Raw genomic sequence first — 27,500 nt, 5'->3', positions numbered from 1 at the left:
GATGTGGTAGAAAAAAAGTGTACACGCAAGAGGGATAACCGCGCCCTGGAGAGGATTGTCAAATAAAACCGATTCAAAAATGTGGGGGAGATCCACAAAGAGTGCACTGCAGCTGGAGTCAGTGCTTCAAGAACCACCACGCACCAACTTTTGCAAGATATGGGCTTCAGCTGTCGCATTCCTTGTGTAAAGCCACTCTTGAATAAGAGACAACGTCAAAAGCGTCTCGCCTGGGTTTAAGACAAAAAGGACTGGACAGCTGCTGAGTGGTCCAAAGTAATGTTTTCAGATGAAAGTAAATTTTGTATCTCCTTTGGAAATCAAGGTCCCACAGTCTGGAGGAAGACAGGAGAGGCACAGAATCCACGTTGCCTGAAGTCCAGTGTCAAATTTGCACAATCGGTAATGGTCTGGGGTGCCATGTCATCTGCTGGTGTTGGTCCACTGTGTTTCCTGAGGTCTAGGGTCAATGCAGCAGTCTACCAGGAAGTTTTAGAACACTTTATGCTGCCTGCCACAGACCAATTTTATGGAGGTGAAGATTTCATTTTCCAACATGACTTGGCACCTGCACACAGTGCCAAATCTACCAGTACCTGGTTTAAGGAGCATGTTATCCCTGTTCTTGAATGGCCTGCAAACTCACCTGACCTTAACTCCACAGAAAACCTATGGGGTATTGTGAAGCGGAAGATGCGAGATGCCAGACCCAACAATGCTGAAGAGCTGAAGGCCACTATTAAAGCAACCTGGGCTCTCATAACACCTGAGGAGTGCAACAGACTGGTGGACTCCATGCCACGCCATATTGCTGCAGCAATTCAGGCAAAAGGAGCTGCAACTAAGTATTGATTGCCGTACATGCTGAAACTTTCCATGTTCATACTTTTCAGTTGGCCCACATTTCTAAAAAATATTTTTTGGTACTAGTCGTAAATAATATTCTAATTTTCTGAGATACTGAATTTGGGATTTTCAGTAATTGTCAGTACTAATCATCAAAATTTAAAGAAATAAACATTTCAAATATATCACTATGTGTGTAATGAATTGATATAATATGTAAGTTTCACGTTCTGAATATAATTACTGAAATAAATCAACTTTTTCATGATATTCCAATAATATGAACAGCACCTGTGTGTATAAAATATATCAAAGTTTCATTTCTGTACTGATGTACTGTGATAAAAAACTGGTTTTGGTTTCGTACTACCGTTTTTCCAGTGTTGATAAATCGTCCACTGTGGCGTATGACTAAACAAACATACAATAACCCACTGGAAATGAAAGAAACATATGAAGACAGGAATCAGAGGAAAAAAACGACCTAATAATGGGATGGGGCTTCTGCCGTAGTGAATTAGGATTACTCATGAATAATCACAGGTAATTACTCACATGCATAATTAAATTAGCTGTAGTAAAGACATTCGTACACAAATGCAATTTTATTGTCAGAATGTAAACCAGATACATTTTCAAATGTTTTACTTGAAAGCATGTCATTTATTTGCACAAAACATGGTCTAACATTATTTCATGCTGTATTTTGCAGTGAAATGTGCCAGCAGGCAAAACAATCAGAGTCTCCTCACTCATTTTTGTACTGCATTGATCTCATCACTGACTGTACAACGTTTAAAGGGGAACTAAACATTTTTTGGGGAATTTCACTTATCGTTCACAATCTTTAAGGGATTTATGGGCATTTTATGGGCATCACCACGGAAACGGTCTCAATTACCATACATTCATCTTATCGTGCTTCTACCTGTAGTGTGTCACAATATTTTCAAACATGATGGAGACATGTACCACTTTTATGGACATTTTAGAAGCAGCCGTGCAGTGGATCTACAATGAAACCACTTTTTTTTTTCTTTTTACAGCTAAAGGTCTGCTCATTAGAGACAGTCTGCACTTACTCATTTCAAGAAGCAAAAAATGTATATTTAAAGAAGTTCTTTTCAAATAAGAAATATTTTAACAATACATATTCTATGCGGGGAAAAAATAACATTACTAAGAAAATATTAAATGACACCAAAACGAATCAATTATTTTTATCTTAATAAGTCCTTACATTCTCTAGCAGCTATACAATTATAAAATGATGTTAATGAATAGATACTACATTTAATATTTTGGTAACAGCTATACAATTATAAAATGATGTTACTGAATAGATGCTATATTTAATATTTTGGTAACACTTTAATATGGGGACCATATATTCACCATTAATTAGTTGCTTATTAACATGCAAATCAGTAACATATTGGCTCTTAATTAGTCATTGTTAAGTACTTTATAAATGCCTTATTATGCATGGCGTTATTATACAACCAGTAAGCCATTAACTAAGAGTTCATTAACCCTAAACCTTATTGCCTATTAGTAACCCTAACCCTAACCCTAAACCTAATCCTAACCCTAATATGTTCCCCTAGGTTCCAAATAACTCTAAATTAAGTATGTCTTACTTTAATAAGCAACTAATTAATTGTGAATATGTTTCCCATACTAAAGTGTTACCAATATGTTTTATTTCTGTCCATCCAAAATGTTGATATGTTGATGAACGTGGACCCCGACTTAAACAAGTTGAAAAACTTATTGGGGTGTTTGCATTCAGTGGTCAATTGTACGGAATATATACTGTAATGTGTAATCTACTAATAAAAGTCTCAATCAGTCAATCAATCAATCAATCAAAAAAAGCACATTATATGTAGAATGGTTTTGTTAAGAAACCATTCAGAGCCTTTAGTCATTATTTTATATATGTTGACCACATTGGCAACGGACCCTGTGTGTATATATATTATATATTATATATGTTATGCCATTGTTTACAAATTTGGTAAATAAATAACCAACACATTTATATTTTGTTGTTTTCTTACTGTACCGAAAATGAACCAAACCGTGACCTCTAAACCGAGGTATGTACCGAACCGAAATGTTTGAGTACCGTTACACCCCTTAGTAAATATGCATCCATAAATATTGGTTATTGTTATTAAAGTTCTGGAAATTATTAGTTATCGGTATCTGTTCACACTTCCATTGCTTCCTACTGACTACTCTAAAGTGTGTAATTATGTATACGTTTTTGTTTCTGTAGTCCACTGAGAAGATGTACTGTAAAAAAAAAAGGTTGGGGTGTATTCTGGTTGGTTTGATGCTACCGTCTTTCCAGTGTTGATAAATCGTTCACTGTGTGGTATGACTAAACAAACATATGATAACCCACTGGAAATTAAAGTAACATATAAAGACGGGAGTCAGAGGAAAAAATACGACCTAATAATGGTATGCGGCTTCTGCCATAGTGCGGGTGGTCTGGCTCAGTGACTTGACATGCACTGCACACTAAAAGGCAATAGTGTGTGTGTGTTAGTGTGTGTGTGTGTGTGTGTGTGTGTGTGTGTGTGTGTGTGTGTGTGTGTGTGTGTGTGTGTTTTATGCAGTCAAGTTAAACTCTCAAGTCTCAGTGGCCTATTGCACTGAAATTATTATTAATTTTTTTTTATCAGATGTTGGTGAACGTGGACGTTACTCGTTCTTTGTCTGAGCCTCCATCAGCTCTGACCTCCAGCAGGAATTCTAACAGTAGGAAGCGTTATGATGCGTTACAAAAAAGCTTGCAAAGTCAGACCTCTGTTCATATGGTTACATCCCTATTTATGTGTGAATAGCCATGTCAGCAACCTCCTAGACCAGACCTGGGCAAATTAAGACCAGGGGGCCACATGCGGCCCATTGAGCTTTTCAATCTGGCCCGCCGGACATTCCCAAATATTTTTTTTAGATCCTTAAGATGGAAACTTTACTTGCCATTATGATGTGCAGTGATGTTTTCTAATGACCGTAAGTCTTGAACTATACAACGTATTTCAATGGTTGGAATCTGCACTTATGGATGATATACCAGTTACTATGGTAATGTAATTAGTTACTATGGTCATCTAATTAGTTACTATGGTAATTTAAGTCACAGCAGCTCAGACGAGGCACCAAACAGTGTGGGTGGGGAGGGTTTCCACAGACTCGGAAGGAGATTTTCACAACAAAGTTCTAAAGCTTAGTGATGTATCAGATATATCAGATTGTAGGTGGGTTGATTTTGCGTTCATATTACACTGTTTGTTGCGTTTCACTTGATTGTAAAATGTGTTGATTGAAAGGGGGTGTGACGTTCATAATTTGTCTATATTCAGTGTTTTATCTTTCATAGAAAAATTTAAAATTCCATTAGTTTTTTTTAAGCGGTCTGTCATAAAGTTTTTAGGATTCAATCAGACATTAATGTGAGGTTTTGTATTAGTGTTCATGAAAATAGATATACCAGCCCCCCAGACACACTTTTTTCTCTAAATGTGGCCTCCCGAGTCAAAATAATTACCCAGGCCTGTACTAGACCCAAGCGAAGCAATTGTCCAAATAAGAGGCGTGTCCCGTTACAACTTTTTCACTTCCGATACGATACTGATATTAGAGCCTTAAGTATTTGTATTAATCAGCACGAGTCATAGTAAATACTTCAATGGTAGAAAAGGCACCTGGTGGTCACAAGGTGGTTACAATAATTTATGAAGTTAAGCTTGTTAAGAAGTTGATGCTTCTAGTATGCTTCTGCCTTTCAGACTTTGTATGTGTGTAACTAGTGAAGTGAAGTGAATGATATTTGTATGACGTTTTTCTTTAGTGACTCAAAGCGCATTTGCATAGTGAAAGCTAATATCTAAGTTACATTTAAACCAGTGTGGGTGGCACTGGGAGCAGGTGGGTAAAGTGTCTTGCCCAAGGACACAACGGCAGTGACTAGGATGGAAGCAGAGATCGAACCTGGAACCCTCCAGTCGCTGGCACGGCCACTCTACCAACCGAGCTATACCACCCAAGTAGTATGCAACCACAACTATATGTTATTTATATTGACAAAAGTTGTGTTTTAGACTGCAACACTGATCACCTAGGGACATTTTTTTGTGCCATATTTTTTTGACTATAAGGCGCACTGAAAATAGTTTCATTTTCTTAGAAATTGACAACGCGCCTTATAACCCAGTAAGCCTAATGTACAAATTAATTATGGTTGTGCTTACCAATGTCAAAGCAATTTTATGTGGTGAAAAGTGTAATGATAAATGTGCCTGGTAAATGGCAGTCACACATAAGAGATACATGTGAACTGCAGGTTGAAGCCTGTTCAATAAATGGCTCTAGCAAGTACCCAAAAGCAAGCACGTTGATGTTTCATTGAGAATATAGAACATTACACAAGGCGCTCAAAAATCCGTCAAAATGTTTCAATAGGACTTTAGCCATTTTTTTTTTATCTAAAAGTAGTATTTTACTCACAATGTGTCAACGTTTTTCTTATAAAATTGGGAACAATTTCTCATTCTTTCTTTTTCTATAATATTGCAATATTTTCTTGTAAGATTATGACTTTTTTTATGTAAAATTATGACTTTTTAATGCAAAATGGTGACATTTGTCATATGACATTCTGACTTTTATCATAATAGTGCCATTTTTTTGTTGTTCTTGTAAAATAGTGACATTTTTTTGAGTAAATTGATGACTTTTGTCATAATTGAGCACTTTTTTTGCTGATCAATATCATCTCGGGACACCTGTACCTAAAGAGCCCCTAAAATTTGAGATAATTCCTAAATATTTTGTGAAAAATTCCTAAATTAAAGCTGAAAGTCTACCCTTCAATCACACATTGAAGTGACTGCCATTTTCCAAATACTTCTGGACATGACTGTATTTCCAATTCCCCAGCAGCCTTGAATGCAGCATCTGTCTGGGCCAACATAGTTTAGCCAATATGACCAAAACATGTATTACCCTCATTTATATAATTTCATATTTTTATAGCCGGACTGCGAGGTGTTTCTTTTATTTTCCACCCCACTTGCCTTGGAGAGGTTGGAAGAACGTTATAAAGAACTCTCAATAAAATTCCATGTGGACTAAAGAACACCCACTCGGACGCCGCTAATGAACACAAGTAGAGTTATTACCTCCCCTGGCAGTGTCAACAAAAGCTGCTTCATAAAAATAAAAAAGGAGATCCTGTTACATTGTGTGCAGCTGTACCTAATGAAGTGGCCTCTGAGTGTCATTTCCACTGCACAAGTACTTAGCTCTTAGTGTTTTGTTTTTCCACATAGCTTCCATCAATCCACAAACCACAGAGAAGCTGCGGAATACAAGCTCAAACGTGATTTACTCAGCAGCCATTAAAATCAACGTATTAATAGACGCGTCTTTATTTGGGCTAAGACAGCACATACACACGACTTAGCGCCCTCTCACCTGGTCGTCGTTAATTCCGTGTATTGCCGCCATCATAGCCCCGCACAATCCCACATGTGTGAGCGGCACAGCGCATACATTCATCACAAGGGCCCCCGCCCCATCCTTAACGCTGACATGTTTCCCCGCTAATCTGTTTGCACAACTCCATCGCCACCACGGCCCAATCATGCATGACCGAGATGAGACACAAAAGCGAAGGGGGAAAATGAGAGTCGAGCCACCCACTGAGATTCTAATCTTTGTCATCCATTTATTTAGGCTCTTCTTTTTGACCTTACCGCTCAAAAGCAAGTCCACTAGAGACAACTGTGAGTGCACTGACCCATGCACAAGCAGAAATGGAATCACAGAACAACTAATATGATTGATCCTTGTATGTTTTTACTCATATTTAACTTTTTTTTTAAAAGAACTACCAAACCCAAAACCAGTGAAGTTTGCACGTTGTGTAAATCGTACATAAAAACAGAATACAATGATTTGCAAATCCTTTTCAACTTATATTCCATTGAATAGAGTGCAAAGACAAGATATTTAATGTTTAAACTGGAAAACCTATTAATTTTCTGCAAATATTAGCACATTTGGAAATTGATGCCCGTTTCCTGACAAGTGGCGAAAAAGACTGAGAAAGTTGAGGGATGCTCATTAAACACTTATTTGGAACATCCCACAGGTGAACAGGCTAAATGGAAACAGGTGGCTGCCATGATTGGGGGCGGCATGGCGTAGTACAGAGGTCACCAATCCGGTGCCCGCGGGCACCAGGTAGTCCGTAAGGACCAGATGAGTAGCCCACTGGCCTGTTCTAAAAATAGCTCAAATAGCAGCACTTACCAGTGAGCTGCCTCTATTGTTTTAAATTTTATTTATTTACTAGCAAGCTGGTCTCGCTTTGCTCGACATTTTTAATTCTAAGAGAGACAAAACTCAAATAGAATTTGAAAATCCAAGAAAATATTTTAAAGATGTGGTCTTCACTTGTTTAAATGAATTCATTTTTTTTTAACTTAAATTCTTATAACTTTCAGAAAGACAATTTTAGAGAAAAAATACAACCTTAAAAATGATTTTAGGATTTTTAAACACATATACCTTTTTGCCTTTTACATTCCTTCCTCTTCTTTCCTGACAATTTAAATCAATGTTCAAGTAAATTATTTTTTTTTATTGTAAAGAATAATAAATACATTTTAATTTAATTCTTCATTTTAGCTCCTGTTTTTACAACGAAGCATATTTGTGAAATATTTCTTCAAACTTACTACGATTAAAATTCATAAAAATCATTCCGGTAAATCTAGAAAATCTGTAGAATCAAATTTAAATCTTATTTCAAAGTCTTTAGAATTTCTTTTAAAATTTTGTTCTGGAAAATCTAGAAGAAATAATGATTTGTCTTTGTTAGAAATATAGCTTGGTCCAATTTGTTATATATTCTAACAAAGTGCAGATTGGATTTTAACCTATTTAAAACATGTCATCAAAAATATATATTTATTGTGAGAAATCATTAAGATGATCAGTGTTCCCACAAAGATAAATATTGTTAATTATTAATAACATATGGTTAAAGGCAAAAGGAGCAAATTGGCTATTTCTGGCAATTTATTTAAGTGTGTATCAAACTGGTAGCCCTTTGCATTAATCAGTACCCAAGAAGTAGCTCTTGGTTTCAAAAAGGTTGGTGACCCCTGGCGTAGTGGGTAAAGCGGCCGGCCAGAAACCTGAGGGTTCCAGGTTTGCTTCCCACCTAATGACATCCAAAAAATCGCTGCCGTTGTGTCCTTGGGCAGGACACTTCACCCTATGCCCCAGGTGCCGCTCACACTGGTGAATGAATGATAGGTGGTGGTCGGAGGGGCCATATGTGCAAACTGGCAGCCACACTTCCGTCAGTCTACCCCAGGGCAGCTGTGTCTATTGACCACCACCAGGTGTGAATGAATGTTGAGTCCCACTTCTCTGTGAGCACTGTGAGTGTCTAGAAAACCTGCGATATAAATCTAAGTTATATATATATATAAATCTAAGTTATATATGAGTGGGTGTAAAAGCAGCTTCCATGAAACGCTCAGTTATTCACAAACAAGGATGGGGCCGAGGGTCACCACTTTGTGAACAAGTGCTTGAGCAAATTGTCAAACTGTTTAAGAACAACATTTCTGAACCAGCTATTGCAAAGAATTTAGGGATTTCACCATCTAAAGTCTGTAATATCATTAAAAGGTTCAGAAAATCTGGGGAAATCACTGTGACAAGGCCGGAGAATTCGATCCCTCAGGCAGTACTGCATCAAAAAGTGTGTAAAGGATATCACCACATAGGCTCAAGAATACTTCAGAACACCACAGTCAGTAACTACAGTTCCTTGCTACATCTGTAAGTGCAAGTTTGAAACTCTACTATTCAATCAACAACACACAAACGCTTCCGGCTTCGCTGGGCCCCAGCCCATCTAAGATGGACGGATGCAAAGTGGAAAAAGTGTTCTGTGGTCTGACGAGTCCACATTTCCAAATTGTTTTGGAAACTGTGGACGTCGTGTCCTCGGGACCAAAGAGGACAAGAACCATCCAAAGTTCAAAAGCCAGCATCTGTGTTGGTATGGGGGTGTAATAGTGCACTGGGTTACCAAAGTTACCCAATAAGTTACCCAAGGCATGGGTAACTTATTGGGTGTGTGCATGTATTCGTTAATATTCAAGTCACGAAATGTAAATGGAGTATTGCTGCCGCTTTTTGGATGTTTTTTTTATTGGATTTTATGGGCGAAAAAAGATCCTCTCATTGGCTCCACTGTTAGCAGAATTTTATTTACGTTTATTTAAGAGTTCAAATGCATTAAAAAAAATACATATGTCATCATATATTTCATAATTATTGTGAACGATGGGCAAAATTCCCCCAAAAAATGAAGCTCCTCTTTTACAATCCAGAACTAAATTAAATTTAAAGAACAGAAACAGAAGAAAGTTAATTTTAGGTTTCAATCATGTTTTCACTCACTTATTATCCATTCTCTCCCACATTATTCATCTCTGCTACAGCGTGCCATTGCAATAGATTATGCAAATAGGGTGATGACATCATAGGGACGGCGTGGCGCAGTGGGAGAGTGGCCGTGCGCAACCCGAGGGTCCCTGGTTCAATTCCCTCCTAGTACCAACCTCATCACGTCCGTTGTGTCCTGAGCAAGACACTTCACCCTTGCTCCTGATGGGTGCTGGTTGACGCCTTGCATGGCAGCTCCTTCCATCAGTGTGTGAATGTGTGTGTGAATGGGTAAATGTGGAAGTAGTGTCAAAGCGCTTTGAGTACCTTGAAGGTAGAAAAGCGCTATACAAGTACAACCCATTTATCATTTATCTAGTGACTTTAAGCTACTTTTATGAGGGCCAATCTCCACTCCAGTCTGCACAGACAATTGGTGCGCCACACACAATGTTTTCCATTCATTAATTTATTTGTGGCTACAAAATAACTCACAAATGCAGATTTGAGGCTTCCGTTTGGCCTTCTTCATAGACAAATTATAATTAAGTGTGGCGGCTCTATCCTCGATTCGCTTCAAAATACATTTTGCCTGAGGAAAAAAAACAGCAGAAGGCTTCTGTGGTGGCTTTATTTACAAACCCCAAAGCCAGTAAATTTGGCACGTTGTGTAAATGGTAAATAAAAACAGAATACAATGATTTGCAAATCCTTTTCAGCCTATATTCAACTGAATAGACAGCAAAGACAAGATACTTAACGTTCAAACTGAAAAACATTAGTTTTTGCAGATATTAGCTAATTTGGAATTTGATGCCTGCAACATGTTTCAAAAAAGCTGGCACAAGTGGCAAAAATAGACTGAGAAAGTTGAGGAATGCTCATCAAACAATTAGTTGGAACATCCCACAGGTGAACAGGCTAATTGGGAACAGATGGGTGTGCCATGATTTTGTATCAAAACAGCTTCCATGAAATTCACAAACAAGGATGGGACGAGGGTCACCACTTTGTGAACAAATGCGTGAGCAAATTGTCGAACAGTTTAAGAACAATATTTCTCTACGATATATTGCAAGGAATTTAGGGATTTCACTATCTATGGTCCGTAATATCATCAAAAGGTTCAGAGAATTCTGAGGAATAACTTCACGTAAGCAATGATATTACGGACCTTCTATCCCTAGGCGGTACTGCATCAAAAAGCGACATCAGTGTGTAGAGGATATCACCACATGGACTCAGGAACACTTCAGAAAACCAGTCAGTAACTACAGTTGGTCACTACATCTGTAAGTGCAAGTCAAAACTATAGTATACAAAGCGAAAGCCATTTATCAACAACACCCAGAAACGCTGCCGGCTTCGCTTTTATCTCAAGTATCTTTATACTTCTATTTCCACTCTACCGCTAAGACGTCAGGGTAATCTAGTTATTTTGCAAGTACCAACACACATGTAACACACTTGCTGAAGCAAACTTACCTGAATCACTTCCGTAATTGCTAAGAACTACAATAGTAACATTGATTAGTAAATAGTATACAAGATTAAACAATACATAACATTCTTTGACTATAAATAAGTATTATTTCATATGTTCACTATATTATTTAAGGACTTAACTGCAATAAAAAACATATGTTTAATGTTCCTTAAGATTTTTTTGTTAAAACAAATCCAATAATGCACATTTTTTGTGGTCCTATTATATGTGGCATGACAATACAATAATCTAGCCCTGACTGGAGGACAAAAACAGACTCAAATAGAAGCGGGCTGATTGACTGGAGGACAAAAACAGACTCAAATAGAAGCGGGCTGATTGACAACAGGTGCCAATCAGCCACAGCTGAGGGAAAAAGGCGCTCAGGGAGAAACACAGGAAACCGACAAAATAAGAGCGCTGACAGGAACTAAAAACAGGAAATACTAAACACAGAGGAAAAAAAAAAAGACAAATGCAGAGGAAAAAAACTAAAACACAAACAAACTGTCAGGGGAAAGCCTGACAAAGAAACATATATGTTTAATGTACGGTAGGATTTTTGGTTTCAAATAAAGACAATAGTGCCATTTTGTGTGGTCCCCTTCATTTAGAAACGTATCAAAGTGTCAAAATACATGTTTGTACCGGTACCAAAATATTGGTATTGGGACAACCCTGAGTGGTAGAGTAATTTTCTCCAAACCTGAACGTCGTCAGTCCCCCTGTGACCGTGTGAAATTATCTTTTGAGCAAGAATCTGAACCCCAGGTGCTGCTGATGCTGCGTCATCAAGAGGTAAATGTGGTAAAGGTGTCAAAGCGATTTGAGTACCTTTAAAGTAGAAAATCAATTTACCATAGTAAACAAATATATTTTTATTTTCTAGAGTTACAACAAGCAAACGGTACAGATTCTGTGGAATGGCCCTGAAATAATCCACAAAGTCAGAGAGATTTAAAAGAAAAGTAGCAAAATAAAATGGGCCGAAGCACATGTGCACAGTGTGAGCGGAGTATAGGTGAGGAAGAGGGGATCGCACCCACAACCAGCACTGTACAAATGTATATTTGATATACTACGTCTAAACTGTTCCAGCGCGGGCGGCTGAATGACAGGTGAAATCGGCCGTGCAGCGAGGTTGCGGTAAGGGGAAGAGAAAGGAGTGAGACCTAACCACTTTATTTGATTTTGGCCCAACGGAAACTGTCAAAAGGAGAAAGTGGGAAACTTCCTGTATCATTGTTTTCCTTTTTTCACCCCCCTAGTCAAGTACCACCAACCTGGAGTCTTTAATTGTTGTCACTATGCTGCTGTTCCACTTGTCTTTCCTTTATTGTTTATTGCATTTCACACAATTAATCACATCTTCCATCCATCCATTTCCTACCGCTTATTCCCTTTTGGGGTCGCGGGGGGCGCTGGCACCTGTCTCAGCTTAATAAACAAATTAGAAAGGCTTTGAATTAGAGAGTTGGTCTTTAAGTGGGTTAGAAGCTACTTAACCAAAAGGAAGCTATACTTGAAGATAGGCGAACACACTTCTACAGAGTTGAAAATATTTTGTGGCGTACCTCAGGGGTCAATACTTGGACCACAATTGTTCAATCTCTATTGTAAAGTTACAAAGGACTTAAAGTTATTATTATTTGCAGATGATAAAACTGTTTTTTTCAAGAGAGAACACACGGATGCTAATACAAATAATAACAGAAAAAAAGGAACACATTCAAAAGATGGTTTGACAAAAACAGACTATCCTTGAATCTCAGAAAAACTAAAATAATGCTATTTGGTAACAGTAGAGGGTAAATTAAACACAATTTCAAATACCCGGAGGAATTGAAAGGGTAAAACAAAACACATTTTTGGGTTTAATAATAGATGATAAAATTAATTGGAAATCTCATGTAAAAAAAATATACAACATAAAGTAGCAAGAAACACATCAATAACGAATAAAGCAAAACATGTTCTAGACCAATCACTTCATATTATTTCCTGCTCACTAGTGTTACCATATCTGAGTTATTGTGCAGAAATATGGGGAAACAACCACAAATGTGCGCTTTAACCACTAACTGTTTTACAAAAAAAATCAATAAGAATAATACATAATGTTGGATATATAGAACTTACAAACCCTTTATATATTGAGTCAAAAATATTGAAATTCAATGATCTTGTGCATTTGCAAACAGCTAAAATGATGTATAAAGCAAACTATAACCTGCTACCCAGGAATGTACTACAATTCTTCTTAAAAAAATATAACCTTAGAGGAAAATCTAATGTAAAACATGTGTATGCTCATACAACGCTTAAAACATTTAGCATATCCGTATGTGGAATGAAAATATGGAATGGATTAACCAAAGAAATCCAAACAAAGCACCAATATGATTCAGTTTAAAAGACTGTTCAAATGACAAGTGTTCACAAAGTACACGGAACAATAATTATGATGAACATCTTTTTTTTTTTTAAGATAAAAATTATGTATGTATTTAATATATGTTTACCTACTATGGTATATTATTTATTTGTTCACTGTTCTTCTACAGAGAACAAAGAAATTGGATATAATAATTGCTACGGTATGAAAAGGGGTAGGATTAAATAAGATCAGCTTCTTCCTACTCCTTTTCGGAAGTGCTGTAATGAAACAACTGGAAATATGTGATGCATTACATTGCATCGTATGCATGTTCAAAACAAACTGACGCTGAACTGAACTGAACTTCTCCCGTGATTCCTTTTCGCCCCATAATATCGAACTACCTGCAAGCCATAGCTGCATGTCATAAGCAGACCAGCTCTTCTTTTCTTATAGTGAGCCGATCGTGGTGGAATCTACTTTCTGTTAATGTTCCCAACAGCAGAGGTGTGTAGAGTGCGATTTTAATAGGGCTGTCAAAAGGCATGCGATTATCAAAACATTATCCCGTTAAACATGTACACAAACACGGATTAATCACAGATTTAAAACAATTCTCGATTCAAAATCTATTTTCTTTAATAACATTGGGTGCCCGTTATATTATTAATTGCATTCCTCCATAAAATAGATAAACATACCTGAATTTCTGTATTACGTAAAAGAAAATTGATTTTGTTTAATTAAATTATTCTTAAACATTTCCATCATCCATAAGGGTGTAATGGTACACAAAAATTTCGGTTCGGTACGTACCTCGGTTTAGAGGTCTCGGTTCGGTTGATTTTCGGTACAGTAAGAAACAACAAAATATACATTTTTGGGGGTAAACAATGGCATAACATACATATACACACAGGGTCCATTGCCAGGGTTGATGTGGTCAACATATATAAAATAAAAACGAAATAAGATAAGGCTCAGAATGGTTTCTAAACAAAAACCTTTCTACATATAAAGTGCTTTTTTTGATTGATTGATTGATTGAGACTTTTATTAGTAGATTGCACAGTACAGTACATATTCCCTACAATTGATACTAAATGGTAACACCCCAATAAGTTTTTCAACTTGTTTAAGTCGGGGTCCACATTAATCAACTCCAGTTGTTGCTCTGATGAAATAAAATGACAAAACTTTTCTTCTACGTATAAAAAGTGCAACATTAAACAGTTACAAGTCAACTCAGCCTCAAATGAACTTTTCTTTCCCCCCCCAGCCTGGCTAACTTGGTAGTAAGAGGATATATGGGTTTATTGTTCTTCCACCATAGAAGTGGGTCAAAATCTAGTCTTAATGCAATACAGCAACGCCCCAAGCCCAAACGGGACAAGCGGTAGAAAATGGATGGATGGATGGTCTTAAATGTGCTGCTATAAAAACATTTGTTATTGCTTTAGCCCTGCCTGGCTGCCCGAGGAGAGGCTGCTTGAATGCGGTGTTTGTACCATGCTCCTCTTTCTCTTCCTTAAAGCGAGCTTGACTGAGAGGTGGTGCTGCTTCAAAGGGGTTAGCATATTTGACGTGTTGGCAGAAGCATACCCTACTGCTGCTCAACAATGTCGGCAAACCTCCGTCCTCCATTGCTGTATCGCACCGCGCAGCCAAAGTGTTCCCAAACGGGAAATGTTAAAGAGGCAGGAAGGTCTTCCAGGTCTGGCTTTTGCATGTTGTCCTAGCCCGGTCGCTGCTAGCATGCCGTGTGTTGTGCCTCGCTCTGCATTGTTTACAAAACGTGCTGTGCGCTACCTAATATGTCCGTGTGGAAACTCGTTCGGTACACCCCGCCGAACCGAAACCCCCGTACCTAAATGGTTCAATACAAATACACGTACCGTTACACCTCAACCATCCATCAATTTTCTACTGCTTGTCCCTTTTGGGGTCGCTGGAGCCTATCTCAGCTGCATTCGGGCGGAAGGCTGCGTACACCCTGGACAAGTCACTATCTCATCGCAGGGCCAACAAAGATAGACAGACAACATTCACACTCACATTCACACACAAGGGCCAGTTTAGTATTGCCAATCAACCTATCCCCAGGTGCATGTTTTTGGAGGTGGGAGGAAGCCCTAGTATCTGGAGGGAACACACACACAGTCACAGGGAGAACATGCAAACTCCACAAAGAAAGATTCCGAGCCCGGGATTGAACTCAGGACTACTCAGGACCTTCATATTGTGAGTCAAATACAAATAAGGCACCAAAAGAAGTAGCCCACACTTCTCTTTTCTCAAGAAAATATGTACCGCAGATATGGGCATCTACATAAAAAATATGATTTGTCTGGGTGGCCGGACAGGACAGATTAAAAAAATAAAAATAAAGTTTTAGATTAAAAAAAAACTACATTTCCTTTAATCAATTAAGAATCGTAATTAATTTGAAAAATATTTTTTTTCGAACACCCCAAATAGCAAATGCATAATAAGTCTGATCTTATCATGTACTACTTCCCGAAAAAAAAAAAATTTATAGAGCAACCAGCAATTAGATTACATTAGTAATCTAATTACTTTTTTTTGAAAAGTAACCATAATGGTGGAAGAGAAGAGGACTGTGGACAAAAACTAGTGATCATCCTGGATGATGCCAGTCACCCTCTGCATACCGTTATCAGTAGCCAGAGGAGCCTGTTCAGTGCTAGACTGCTTCATCCCAAGTGCAGGACTATCCATCCATTTTCTACCACTTATTCCCTTTGGGGTCGCGGTACCTATCTCAGTGCAGGACTAATAGACTCAAAAACGCCTTTGTCCCACACGCCATTAGACAGTCAAACTCCTCTCTGGGGAGGGGGGCGAAGGGTACTAGGATGACAGGGGATGCAAAACAATAACAGTGCAATACTTTTTCAAAACATGGTCACTACTGCCTAGTTTCTCTTGTTATGTTCTTATTCTACTGTTACATTTGTATTACCATTTTTTCTTTTTCTTTTTATTCTTATTGTAATATTTTTCTATTTTGTTTCCATTTATACCCCCATTATTTACTTTTTACATTTTAAAGTGATCTCAACTCTGAACACTGCTGCTGGAATTTTAATTTTCCTGAAGGAACTCTCCTGAAGGAATCAATAAAGTACTATCCATCTATCCATCCATCCATCTATCCATCTATCGATCTATCTATCTAATCAATTGTAAAAATACATTTTTCAAACATTTCTAAAATATGTTTCTCTCACCTGCTTATCCTATTAAATGTGATCTGCAGAGACTAATTGGCTTAGGTTGTTCAGCTGGTTGAGAGGGTGAGTTAAGGGGGTAAATGTTGGGTGGGTTCATGGAGAGGCCAAAGACAACCACCACCAACCCCTTCAGTCAATCAGGCTCAGAGAAAGTCCTGGGAATTTCAAAAGGTGAAGTGTAGTTCTGAAGGTCTGAACATTTCCACCCCTCCTTCTTGTCGAGGTGATCGTTTTGGTGAAGCGTCATAAAACACGATCGTTAACCAGGGTTTAGAGAAAGATGATGTAACTTGAAGCTTCTGACAGATAGCTTCTGGTTTTGATCAGTTTTTAAACTGTTTAGTATTTAATTGTTTTAACCGCACAGTGGACTAGTGGTTAGTATGTTGGCAGGTGACTGATGGTTCGAATCTCTGTTTAGGCATCTCTGTGCGGAGTTTACATGTTCTCCCAGTGTGGGTGTGTGGGATGAGGACTGTAGAAAATATTTTTTAAGAAACACTCCTCAGACACTTCAGTAGGTCATCGTACCCTGTGGAACATGCTGGACAATATCAAAAACCCCTGCATCTTTAATTCCTTGTGTCCCAAACATATCTTCCCTTGCATTTCTGGCTACCTTCGCGTCAGACAGTCATTTTCCAACAACCTGTCCTGTGCATGAAAACACTAAGGAGCTGCTATCTGCCCCTGCAGTTGTGAGAATGCTTGATTTGATATGCAACAAAGCATGCTTTTTAAATGTTGATATTGCCAATGATCACCCTCAATTAATTGTGGAAGCCAAAATCATGATTGGAATTAATATTTTATTGATTGTGCAGCCCCACTAATGTTACTTTCAGTCCTGTTGGTGTTAGGAATGTTACAGAAAAAAAAGGATCAAGAGATGTGCCAATGCATATTTACATATGTGGCAGCGTTGCTCAGGTGGTAGTAGGGTTGTACGATATACCGGTACTAATAAAGTAATTAAAAGTAGTACTATACTGCCTCTGAAAAATACTAATCACGTCGTGACATTGCTGGTTTTAAAAGCAGCGGAGCATGTTCGGCAACGCACACGCACGGAGTACTTACAAGCAGACATGGTGTGTAAACAGAAAAGGGAGAATAAACGCATTTTGGCTTAAAAACTAACCATAAAGGTGAAGCTATGAACATTGAAGTGCGGCTCAGCAAGAGGTCTTTTGAAAAAATGGCCAGCTAACTAGCGGCTAATGTCTATCCGCAGTCTGCAGTGTTTTTAGCTACTTCTAAATCACTAATCCATGCCTCCAGGGCGACAAAGTAAGTTTCTTACAAGTCTGGATGACGAAGAATAGCTAAAAATGCTTCGCTACACACCATAGGAGGATACAATAGCTCGCCACTAACAAGCAGGCTGTCCTCAATGTAAACACATGCCATGGGTGGATCTACACCTGACATCTACTGTAATGATACCAAGACCAAGAGCGTACAACCTGTCCTGTGCATGAAAACACTAACTGCCAGTAGTCTTGGTCTTATCCTAAATATTCTTAATAATGGATCCAATCGCCACAGCAATGTACAGACAAAGTAAATAACAATGAAAATGAAGAACCCATCATTCAATTGTGCCGCATTCACACACGGATGGTGGTAAGCTATATTAGTAGACACAACTTCTTTACTGTAGACTAACTGAAACACGGCTGAAAATTCTCATCAACGGCTTCTCTGACCACCAAACATTCATTCACATTGGGTTAAAGCTGGGGTCGGCAACCCAAAACGTTGAAAGAGCCATATTGGACCAAAAATACAAAAAACAAATCTTTCTGGAGCCTCGAAAAATGAAAAGCCGTATATATTTTAATAGCTCGACATTTTTAGATCATGTCCCGATACACGATATACTGTATATCTCGATATTTTGCCTTAGCCTTGAATCAAAACTGGATAGATATAGTCACAGCAGTATAATGATTCTATGTGTCTACATTAAAAATTATTGTTCCCACCGCATTAATATATGCTCATTTTAAACGTTCATTCAGAGAAGGAACTCACAATTAAGTCAATTGACCTAAACTGTATTTATTAAACAGTTATTAAGCAGTGGCACAAACATTCATGTCATTTCCAAAACAGAAAGTGCAAGATTGTCAGAGACAATTTAAAACAAGCTATTAGTGCACTTTTGTGCATGATATTACTAAGATCCATCCCTTTTCTACCGCTTATTACCTTTAGGGTCGTGGGGGGCACTGGTGCCTATCTCAGCTACAATCGGGCAGAAGGCGGGGTACACCCTGGACAAGTCGCCACCTCATCGCAGGGCCAACACAGATAGACAGACAACATTTACACTCACATTCACACACTAGGGCCAATTTAGTGTTGTCAATCAACCTAACCCCAGGTGCATGTCTTTGGAAGTGGGAGGAAGCCGGAGTACCCGGAAGGAACCCACGCATTCACGGGGAGGACATGCAAACTCCACACAGAAAGATCCCGAGCCCGGGATTGAACCCCAGACTACTCAGGACCTTCGTATTGTGAGGCAGACGCACTAACCCCTCTTCCACCGTTATGCCCGATATTACTAAGATGACATATCAAAACAATAAATTAAAGTGCACTTTTTGTACAAAACGCCACTGCAATAATTTGAATCAAATAAAGTGCACTTTTGTGCATGATGTCACAAGATATTTCAATAAGTTTCAAATAAAAATGAGCTGCACAATAGGAAATCAAATAGTGTTCGTCCTTCGCTATGTGTTAGGTTACTGCAGACATTATCTCTTTTTGTTGTTCCATCCATCCATTTCTACCGCTTATTCCCTTTTGGGGTCGCGGGGGGCGCTGGCGCCTATCTCAGCTACAATCGGGCGGAAGGCGGGGTACACCCTGGACAAGTCGGCACCTCATCGCAGGGCCAACACTGATAGACAGACAACATTCACACACATTCACACACTAGGGCCAATTTACTGTTGCCAATCCCCAGGTGCATGTTTTTGGGCGGTGGGAGGAAGCCAGAGTACCCGGAGGGAACCCATGCATTCACGGGGAGAACATGCAAACTCCACACAGAAATAACCCGAGCCTGGGATTGAACCCAGGACTGCAGGACCTTCGTATTGTGAGGCAGACGCACTGACCCCTCTGCCACCGTGAAGCCCATTCCTTTTCTTGTTGACTATTTTTTTCATACTGTGTTGTTCACTAATTTTTTCATACTGTGTTGTTCACTAATTTTTTCATACTGTGTTGATCTGGAAATGTTTGCCTCTGCATTTTAAAAGGTGTGGACGCGTGGCACCGAATGGAGATGTTGACATGCGGAGTAAGCACTCTTCATTCTCTAGCAGGTGACTTTTCAAATGATGCTCCATATTAGCAGTAATGCTCCTTTTTGTAGCAACACTTTTGCCCCACAACTTGAAGCCAAACCACCGCCAGACAATGGACCCCCTGCTGTTTTTCTTGGGATTTATTCTTCCTTCATTTGTTACGAGATTTGCACCTTTTTTCTTTCGTATTACCACTCGCACGGCTCCGCTAGCATCACAGCTAATGTTACCCATGCTGCTACCTCTCTGCTCCGCGAGGGCGTATACGTATGTGATCGTATGTAAGAAGGTGCGCTGGCTGTCTGTGAGAAGGAGAAACCGGAAAGAATGGGAAGAGCCTGTTATGTAATGCCAGCAGCTAAAAGCAACTGTGTGAGAACGTAGACTCGAATATCACGATAGTCATTTTTTATATCGCACAGAGACAACCCTGCGATAAATCGAGTATATCGATATATCGCCCAGACCTAGTCGGAAGTATGGCGTGTTTATTTACAAAGCATGTCTTAAACATGTGTAAAACCAAACAAAAAAATTAAAGGCGCTCATTAAACAATCAAAAGTACAACGCAAAGAATAGTACTCACTCAAATCAATGCTGCCTGAATTGTACACAACAAACTGGCCCTCACACATAACCTTTCTGTTCTTTTATACAACTTCTCATACTACCTGGCATGCGCCACCATTGCCAACAGGTTTGCTTATCAACATAATCTAACATTTCTACACGTCAAACAGTTAGCCTACAATAGCATGTCGTCATAGTGTTAAAATAAAGGAACCCAGATATACTATTGTTATCTAACCCTCATATCTCTCTGAATCACACCTAAGATTAATCTAAATAGAAAACAAACTACCCCCTGTGAGTTGGTATGATCTGATGTTATCTGTGAGGACATCATCAACCTCACAAAACCAGGAAATACCTGCCGGCTACGCCCCAAACATTTCTAAAGAGGAGCTTCCACCACATGTAAGTATCTTGCAACAGTTATATTGATACATTTATCTAGGGATGGGTTGATGAGGCGTCATGTAGCATTTCGACACATTGCAAAACTGTATTGATACTGTGTCAATACTGTGTCACTAAATACTGACATCTGCTGGACATTAAAAATCCCTACAGGCAACCTATGGACCGACTCAACTGACACTGATTTTATGACCAAGTATATACAATAATATAAACCAAGTCATTGTATTTCATTTAGGATTACTTCATATCTTCCTTTAAATAAGAATATTTTTTATCTTTTTTAGATACAGTCAATAAATAATGTGAACATGTATCATAACACGGAAATCTAAGACAACGTGTTGTGAACGAGAATACTTGTGGACTGGGATTTTTTTTTTTTAATCTTTTTTTTTATATGCGCTCTGAATACGAACTGTTGATTGATTGATTGAAACTTTTATTAGTAGATTGCACAGTACAGTACATATTCCGTACTATAGACCACTAAATGGTAACACCCCAATAAGTTTTTCAACTTGTTTAAGTCGGAGTCCACGTTAATCAATTCATGGTAAAAACGTAATGAGTGATCCATCGAGCTGGATTTCAACCAGTGCTCTAAGGAACTCATCATGAGCATCTATAGCCCTCCACTCTACCAACTGAGTTACCGAAACAATTCAACATAAAAACACGTACCGTTACAGACCTACTAACAGAAGGAGTAGAACCTTTGAGAGAACAGGATGAAACGACAAGGAAATGAACACAAATACCTTTTTTTCCCGATATATGATCAAAATATTCCCGCAAGGCGTAAATGATCTCAGACGACGATAAATTACAAATGACCAACGACATTAATGAGGCGATTCTGTTGGCAGGAGCATCTCCTTGACAGATGCACTTCCTTATAAACACAGTTTGGCGCGTAGTCGTCAGTGCGACACAGTTCGCGTATCGGTCACGTGACTTTCGAAAAGCGGTACGAGCACCGACACAGGGTTTTGCTCTACGAGCTCGACGCATGCGCCAATGCATCGGTGTTGCCGGACCCATCATTAAATTTATCTGATACAAAATGAAACCAGTACTCTTATAAATGCTAACAAACCAATAACATAATGATGTGAAGAATACCAGTCGAGAGAAGTGATGTGTACCAAGTTCATCCACTCTGTCACAGTATAGATCTTCTATATACTGTGTTAGGTTAAGTACTTGATCACAGCATGAGTGTCTAGGTTTAAATCTGGCCCGGGGACCACATGCCCGCCAGACATTCCCAAATAATTTTTTTTAGATCTTTAAGACGGAAGGTGTAGCTGCCATTATGATGTGCAGTGGTGAACTAGACAAAGTATTTCAATGGTTGGAATCTGCACTTTTGGATGATATACCAGTTACTGTGGTAATCTAATTAGTTACTATGGTCATCTAATTAGTTACTATAGTAATCTACGTCACAGCAGCTCAAACGAAGCACCAAGCAGTGTGGGCGGGAAGCGTTTCCACAGACGCGGAAGGATATTTTCACAACAAAGTTCTAAAGCTTAGTGATATATCGGATATACCAGATTGTAGGTGAGTTTATTTTGTACCCTTCGTGTTCATATTTCCCTGCATGGCCAGGTTGCATACTGAAATTAAGCCGTTGTCTTGCGGGCCTCGTTTACTTACATGGAGTATCCAAACGGAAGAATAAGTGCCTGGTACATTTTAACAGAAGTGTAGATAGTGTAGAACATGGTAAAACAGAAAGTAAATACATAATAACAGTAAATAAACAAGTACATTAATAATCAATTTCCATCCATTCCAATCCTCATAATTGTGACAAAATAGTGCAATTGGAAACGACACAGTACGTTACGCCAGATTAGGAGCCTTTGTTTGCTTACTTACTACTAAAAGAGAAGGTGACTAGTATGTTCACATCTTATTTAAAGGGGAACTCCACTTTTTGGGGGAATTTTGACTATCTTCACAATCATTACGAAAGACATGATGATGGATGTATTTTTTTGTTTGTTTTAATGCATTCCAACTCGTAAATGAACGTAATTAAATATAACATGTTTATGAAAGTGAATGACTCTTCTGGGTTATTTACTTAATGAGCAGCCTGTATTAACAATATATTGAGAGCATATGAAATTAAATAAAAACAATCTTTAAAGTGCCTCACCTGCCTTGAGACTTACAGCATGTCACTGATATGAGTATGTCACAAAAACAACATTTCAAAGCCTTAAAAAGGAGGGTTGGAGCATAGTATGACAAAACACTTACTTTCCGTACTTAAGTCTACTAAAATTAGTGTGAGAACTGGCTAGAACAGGCCTGGGCAATTATTTTGACTCAGGGGCCACATTTAGAGAAAAAAATGTGTATGGGGGCCAGTATATCTGTTTTTAGGAACACTAAAACAAAACCTCACAATAATGTCTGATTGAATGCTAAAAATGTTATGACGGACCGCCTTAAAACACATAATTTAATATTTAAAATGTTCTATGAACGATAAAACACCGAATATTGACTAAATATAAATGAAACACCCCATTTTCGATCGATGTATTTTACAATCAAGTGAAACGCAACAAAAATGCAACAAACAGTGAAATATGAATGCAATAGGTACACAATAAACCCACCTACAATCTGATTTATCTGATATTTGCTGAATTTCCCCCAGGGATTGATAAAGTACTTGCCTTTCTATTCTATGTATCACTAAGCTTTAGAAATTTGTTGTGAAAATCTCCTTCCGCGTCTGTGGAAACGCTTCCCGCCCACACTGCTTGGTGCCTTGTCTGAGCTGCTGTGACGTTTGTTTATTGTTTATTGAATGGATTCCCATTAGCTGACGCCAAGGCGACTGCTAGTCTTCCTGGGGTCAACGTAGATTACCATAGCAATTAATAGAGGTGTGGGAAAAAATTGATTTGAATTCGAATGGCAATTGTCACGTTGTGCAATTCAGAATCGATTCTCATTTTAAAAAAATCGATTTTGGGGGGGGGGGTTTAATCAATCCAACAAAACAATACCATAACAATGCAATCCAATTCCAAAACCAAACTTGACCCAGCAACACTCAGAACTGCAATAAAAAGAGCAGTTGAGAGGAGACACAAACACGACACAGAACAAACCAAAAGTAGTGAAACAATAATGAATATTATCAACAACAGTATCAATATTAGTTATAATTTCCGCATAACAGTGATTAAAAATCCTCATTGACATTATCGTTAGACATTTATAAAAATAAAAAAAAGAACAATAGTGCCACAGTGGCTTACACTTGCATCGCATCTCATAAGCTTGACAACACACTGTGTCCAATGTTTTCACAAAGATAAAATAAGTCATATTTTTGGTTCGTTTAATAGTTAAAACTAATTTACATTACTGCAATCAGTTGATAAAACATTGTCCTTTACAATTATAAAAGCTTTTTACAAAAATCTACTACTCTGCTTGCATGTCAGCAGACTGGGGTAGATCCTGCTGAAATCCTATGTATTGAATGAATAGAGAATCCTTTTAAATCAAGGAAAAAATCATTTTTGAATCGAGAATCGTGTAGAATCGAAACAAAAATCGATTTTGAATCGAATCGTGGGACACCCAAAGATATGCAGCCCTAGTAACTAATTAGATGACCATAGTAACTAATTAGATGACCATAGTAACTGTTATATCATCCATAAGCGCAGATTCCAACCATTGAAATACTTTGTATAGTTCAAGACTTACGGTCATTAGAAAACGTTCACTGCACATCATAATGACAACTACACTTTCCATCTTAAAGATCTAAAAAAAATTAGTTGGGAATGTCCGGCGGGCCAGATTGAAAAACTCAACGGTCCGCATGTGGCCCCCGGACCTTAATTTGCCCAGGTCTAGGTAAGAATAACAAGCCTAGTCCATGAAGTAACTGTAATGAGAGGCATAATGTAAGAAAAGTGAGAGTGAAAGTGATGTAGAAAGGTGAGTGGTGCATTGCTGAAGTGCTCCACTGGCTTGTGTATAATAGGGGACAGGGCCAAGGGGCCACAGAAGATACATGGGTCACGTTAAACCTGGGTTCATAGAGAGGGCTCTGCTAATTCCAGTTAATCCTCAACAAGACTCCCTCACATGCACACACACATTTGTTCTCTGCCGGCACCTATCTGCAACTGCTGGCGAGTGTGTGAGTGTGTGTGAGGTGTGTAAGCATGTGTGGCTGATGTCACACATAGGCCGGGACGCTGAGTTCATCTCAGGACCAACAAGTGTCCGACATGGAAAGTTGCATGCCTGAGCATACTGGCAAATCTTTTTTTTTTTTACACACCTGGTCCACAGACAACACTTTGTTTGGTAGGAGTGTGTAGCTCTCGCATTTGATTTCTTACTAGATGTGTCCTATGTTTATTGGCATAGAATTAAATGTATTGTTTTAATCTTAGCTTTGCATTGAACCATGACTTAATTGGCTTTTCTACAGAAACTACAGTACATGATCACTTGTCTGGACTTTTTTTTTTTTTTATGCAAAAACAATGTATGCATTTCAGTGGTCCAAGGTTATTGAGCATAGGGATGTACCAATAAATGGTATAACGATAAACCGCGGCAAAATTCCTGGTGGTTAGACTTACACTTAGACTTAGACAAACTTTATTGATCCACAAAGGAAATTGTTCCACACAGTAGCTCAGTTCCAAAGGATGGAAAGGATAATGCAGGTATAAAGTAAACTTAAAATGGACCAAAGTAGCAATATAAAATATATATGTAATATTTACATATTATATATACAGTATAAAATATGTACTGATATATCATATTTTAATACAATATATACCAAATCCCAATTACCATGTACAATGCTACAGTATGTGTAATTATAGGCAATTATTTTATCCGCAACCGCATCACAAAAGTCGCCATCCACCCGAACCACCATTTTATCAAAACCACAACCGCCCTTCACCCACCCGTTGTTACATATATCTAATACAAACGATGCAAGGCATTAGTGAGGTTAGAAAGTGTAACTCCCTCCAAATAGCACAGACACAATGGCTTTCTTGAACTGATTTATTTGAAGGCTTCCTTTCCCTTCAAATTCACCGTGAAAACTGTAATAAATAAAGCACGTTACAAACGTAAAAATAATAACATGCACAGCATGTGGATCAAACATGTTACCAAGTAAAATACCAACAAATGACAAACAAATACCTCGTTGGCCATACCCGGAAGTAGCTTCCTTACATCCGTCGACAGACCAGACGAGACACTTCAAAATAAAAGTATGCCCACATACTGTTTCAAAGAATGCTGCTAATTTTTCGTAAGTGGGTAGCAACATTTAACTATTCATAAATGGTTGATTTATATAGGCTAGTAAGGTAAAGTGTTGTACTTGACAAGTTTCTGTTACCTTGCTTCTGCAGCCTTCATCAGAGGTGTCACGTGATGTTAGCGTGACAGTGTCTGTGACGTGTTATATGGATTGTACCATCAAGTGTTGTCAGGTGCAACACTTTACCTTACTAGCCTATATAAATCAACCATTTAAAAATACACGTCAGTAGGCTAAATGAACCTCTTCAAAATAACATTTGACTATGTATATATATTTCCGAATGGTTCAACTGCCACCCGCCCGAATCTATTTAAAATTAATTTTTTCGTCATGTCACCCGCCCAACCCGCGGTTTATCCGCAGACTCCGCGGATGAGACCGCAAACCGCGCATCTCTAGTATGTAACAACTGCAGCAAAAAAAAAAAAAAGGGGCAGAATAAAATAGAGAGTAGATCTGGCAGAAAATACATTTATAAATGAGCTCCATATACATGAAAATACTGTCTAAAATGTCACATAATGCCACAAATTCAGTCAGCCATTTTGAATATTCCATTCGGAACACCTTCGGTAATTTCCGTAGAATCTACGACACTGTAGTAACGCTTCTGCACTCTGACCACGTTATTGGATCATATTGGAATCAAGCACAAATTAGAAAAAGATGTGTTGTTTATCATTCACATAATCTTATCTAAGTCAAGAAGACAAGTGCTTGGCTTTTTTTGTATACATTCGAAAACGTGAAGAAATAGCTAACAATTGAGTCAACAGATCGAGGATCCTCTCTTGCGCCCATTACTCTCTCTAAAAACATCCAGAAACCATCAATCAATCAATCAATCAATGTTTATTTAAATGGCCCTAAATCACGAGTGTCTCAAAGGGCTGCACAAGCCACAGCGACATTCTCAGTTCAGAGCCCATCAACAATACTCCATTTACATGTCGTGACCTGAAAACTGACCAAATATGAGTGATATTATTATTATAAGCGTCAACACAGACATACTACTTTTTTTTTAACCCTTCATGTGGAATGTGATGGAATATTCATCCTAAAAAATTATGTGAATGTCCCGTTAGTTGGCACCTCAGAACAAAAAGAGCGGAAATATTACAGTTTGTTTTATTATGGTTTAATATGGTTAGTTTGGAAGTTTAGCATCTAGCAATGCTGCATATGCTAGTGTGACAATAAAGCTGCATCCGGGTAGCGGTTGGCTTTCTAAAACGTATTACTTCAAACTGTTGGGGCTCAAAAACATAAGGCCATAATGTAATCATAATGTTTCCCAAAATAAATCGTTGTTGGCTCTCACAAAGTCTGCTAAATTAGCATTGTTGTTGATGTGGAAGGGATCTGTGGTTACTATTTCGA

General features: G+C 38.4%; 1 protein-coding gene and 1 long non-coding RNA gene across 4 annotated transcripts in view; one reads left to right on the top strand and one right to left on the bottom strand.

Moving 5' to 3' along the window:
• The window catches only part of trabd2b (TraB domain containing 2B), a 201,450-nt gene that overhangs the window by 136,331 nt on the left and 37,619 nt on the right, over positions 1-27,500 (bottom strand). The gene's annotated exons all lie outside the window — the stretch shown is intronic.
• Positions 20,682-27,500, top strand: part of LOC133543444 (uncharacterized) — a 40,195-nt gene continuing 33,376 nt past the window's right edge. For both annotated transcript variants that reach the window (XR_009804379.1, XR_009804380.1), the window contains exon 1: positions 20,682-20,758. This is a non-coding gene — a long non-coding RNA (uncharacterized LOC133543444). The remainder of the gene's footprint in view (positions 20,759-27,500) is intronic.

This window comes from Nerophis ophidion, linkage group LG26, assembly GCF_033978795.1.
Source record: "Nerophis ophidion isolate RoL-2023_Sa linkage group LG26, RoL_Noph_v1.0, whole genome shotgun sequence".
NCBI classification, from domain to species: domain Eukaryota; kingdom Metazoa; phylum Chordata; class Actinopteri; order Syngnathiformes; family Syngnathidae; genus Nerophis; species Nerophis ophidion.
This window is presented reverse-complemented; position numbering and strand designations above follow the sequence as displayed.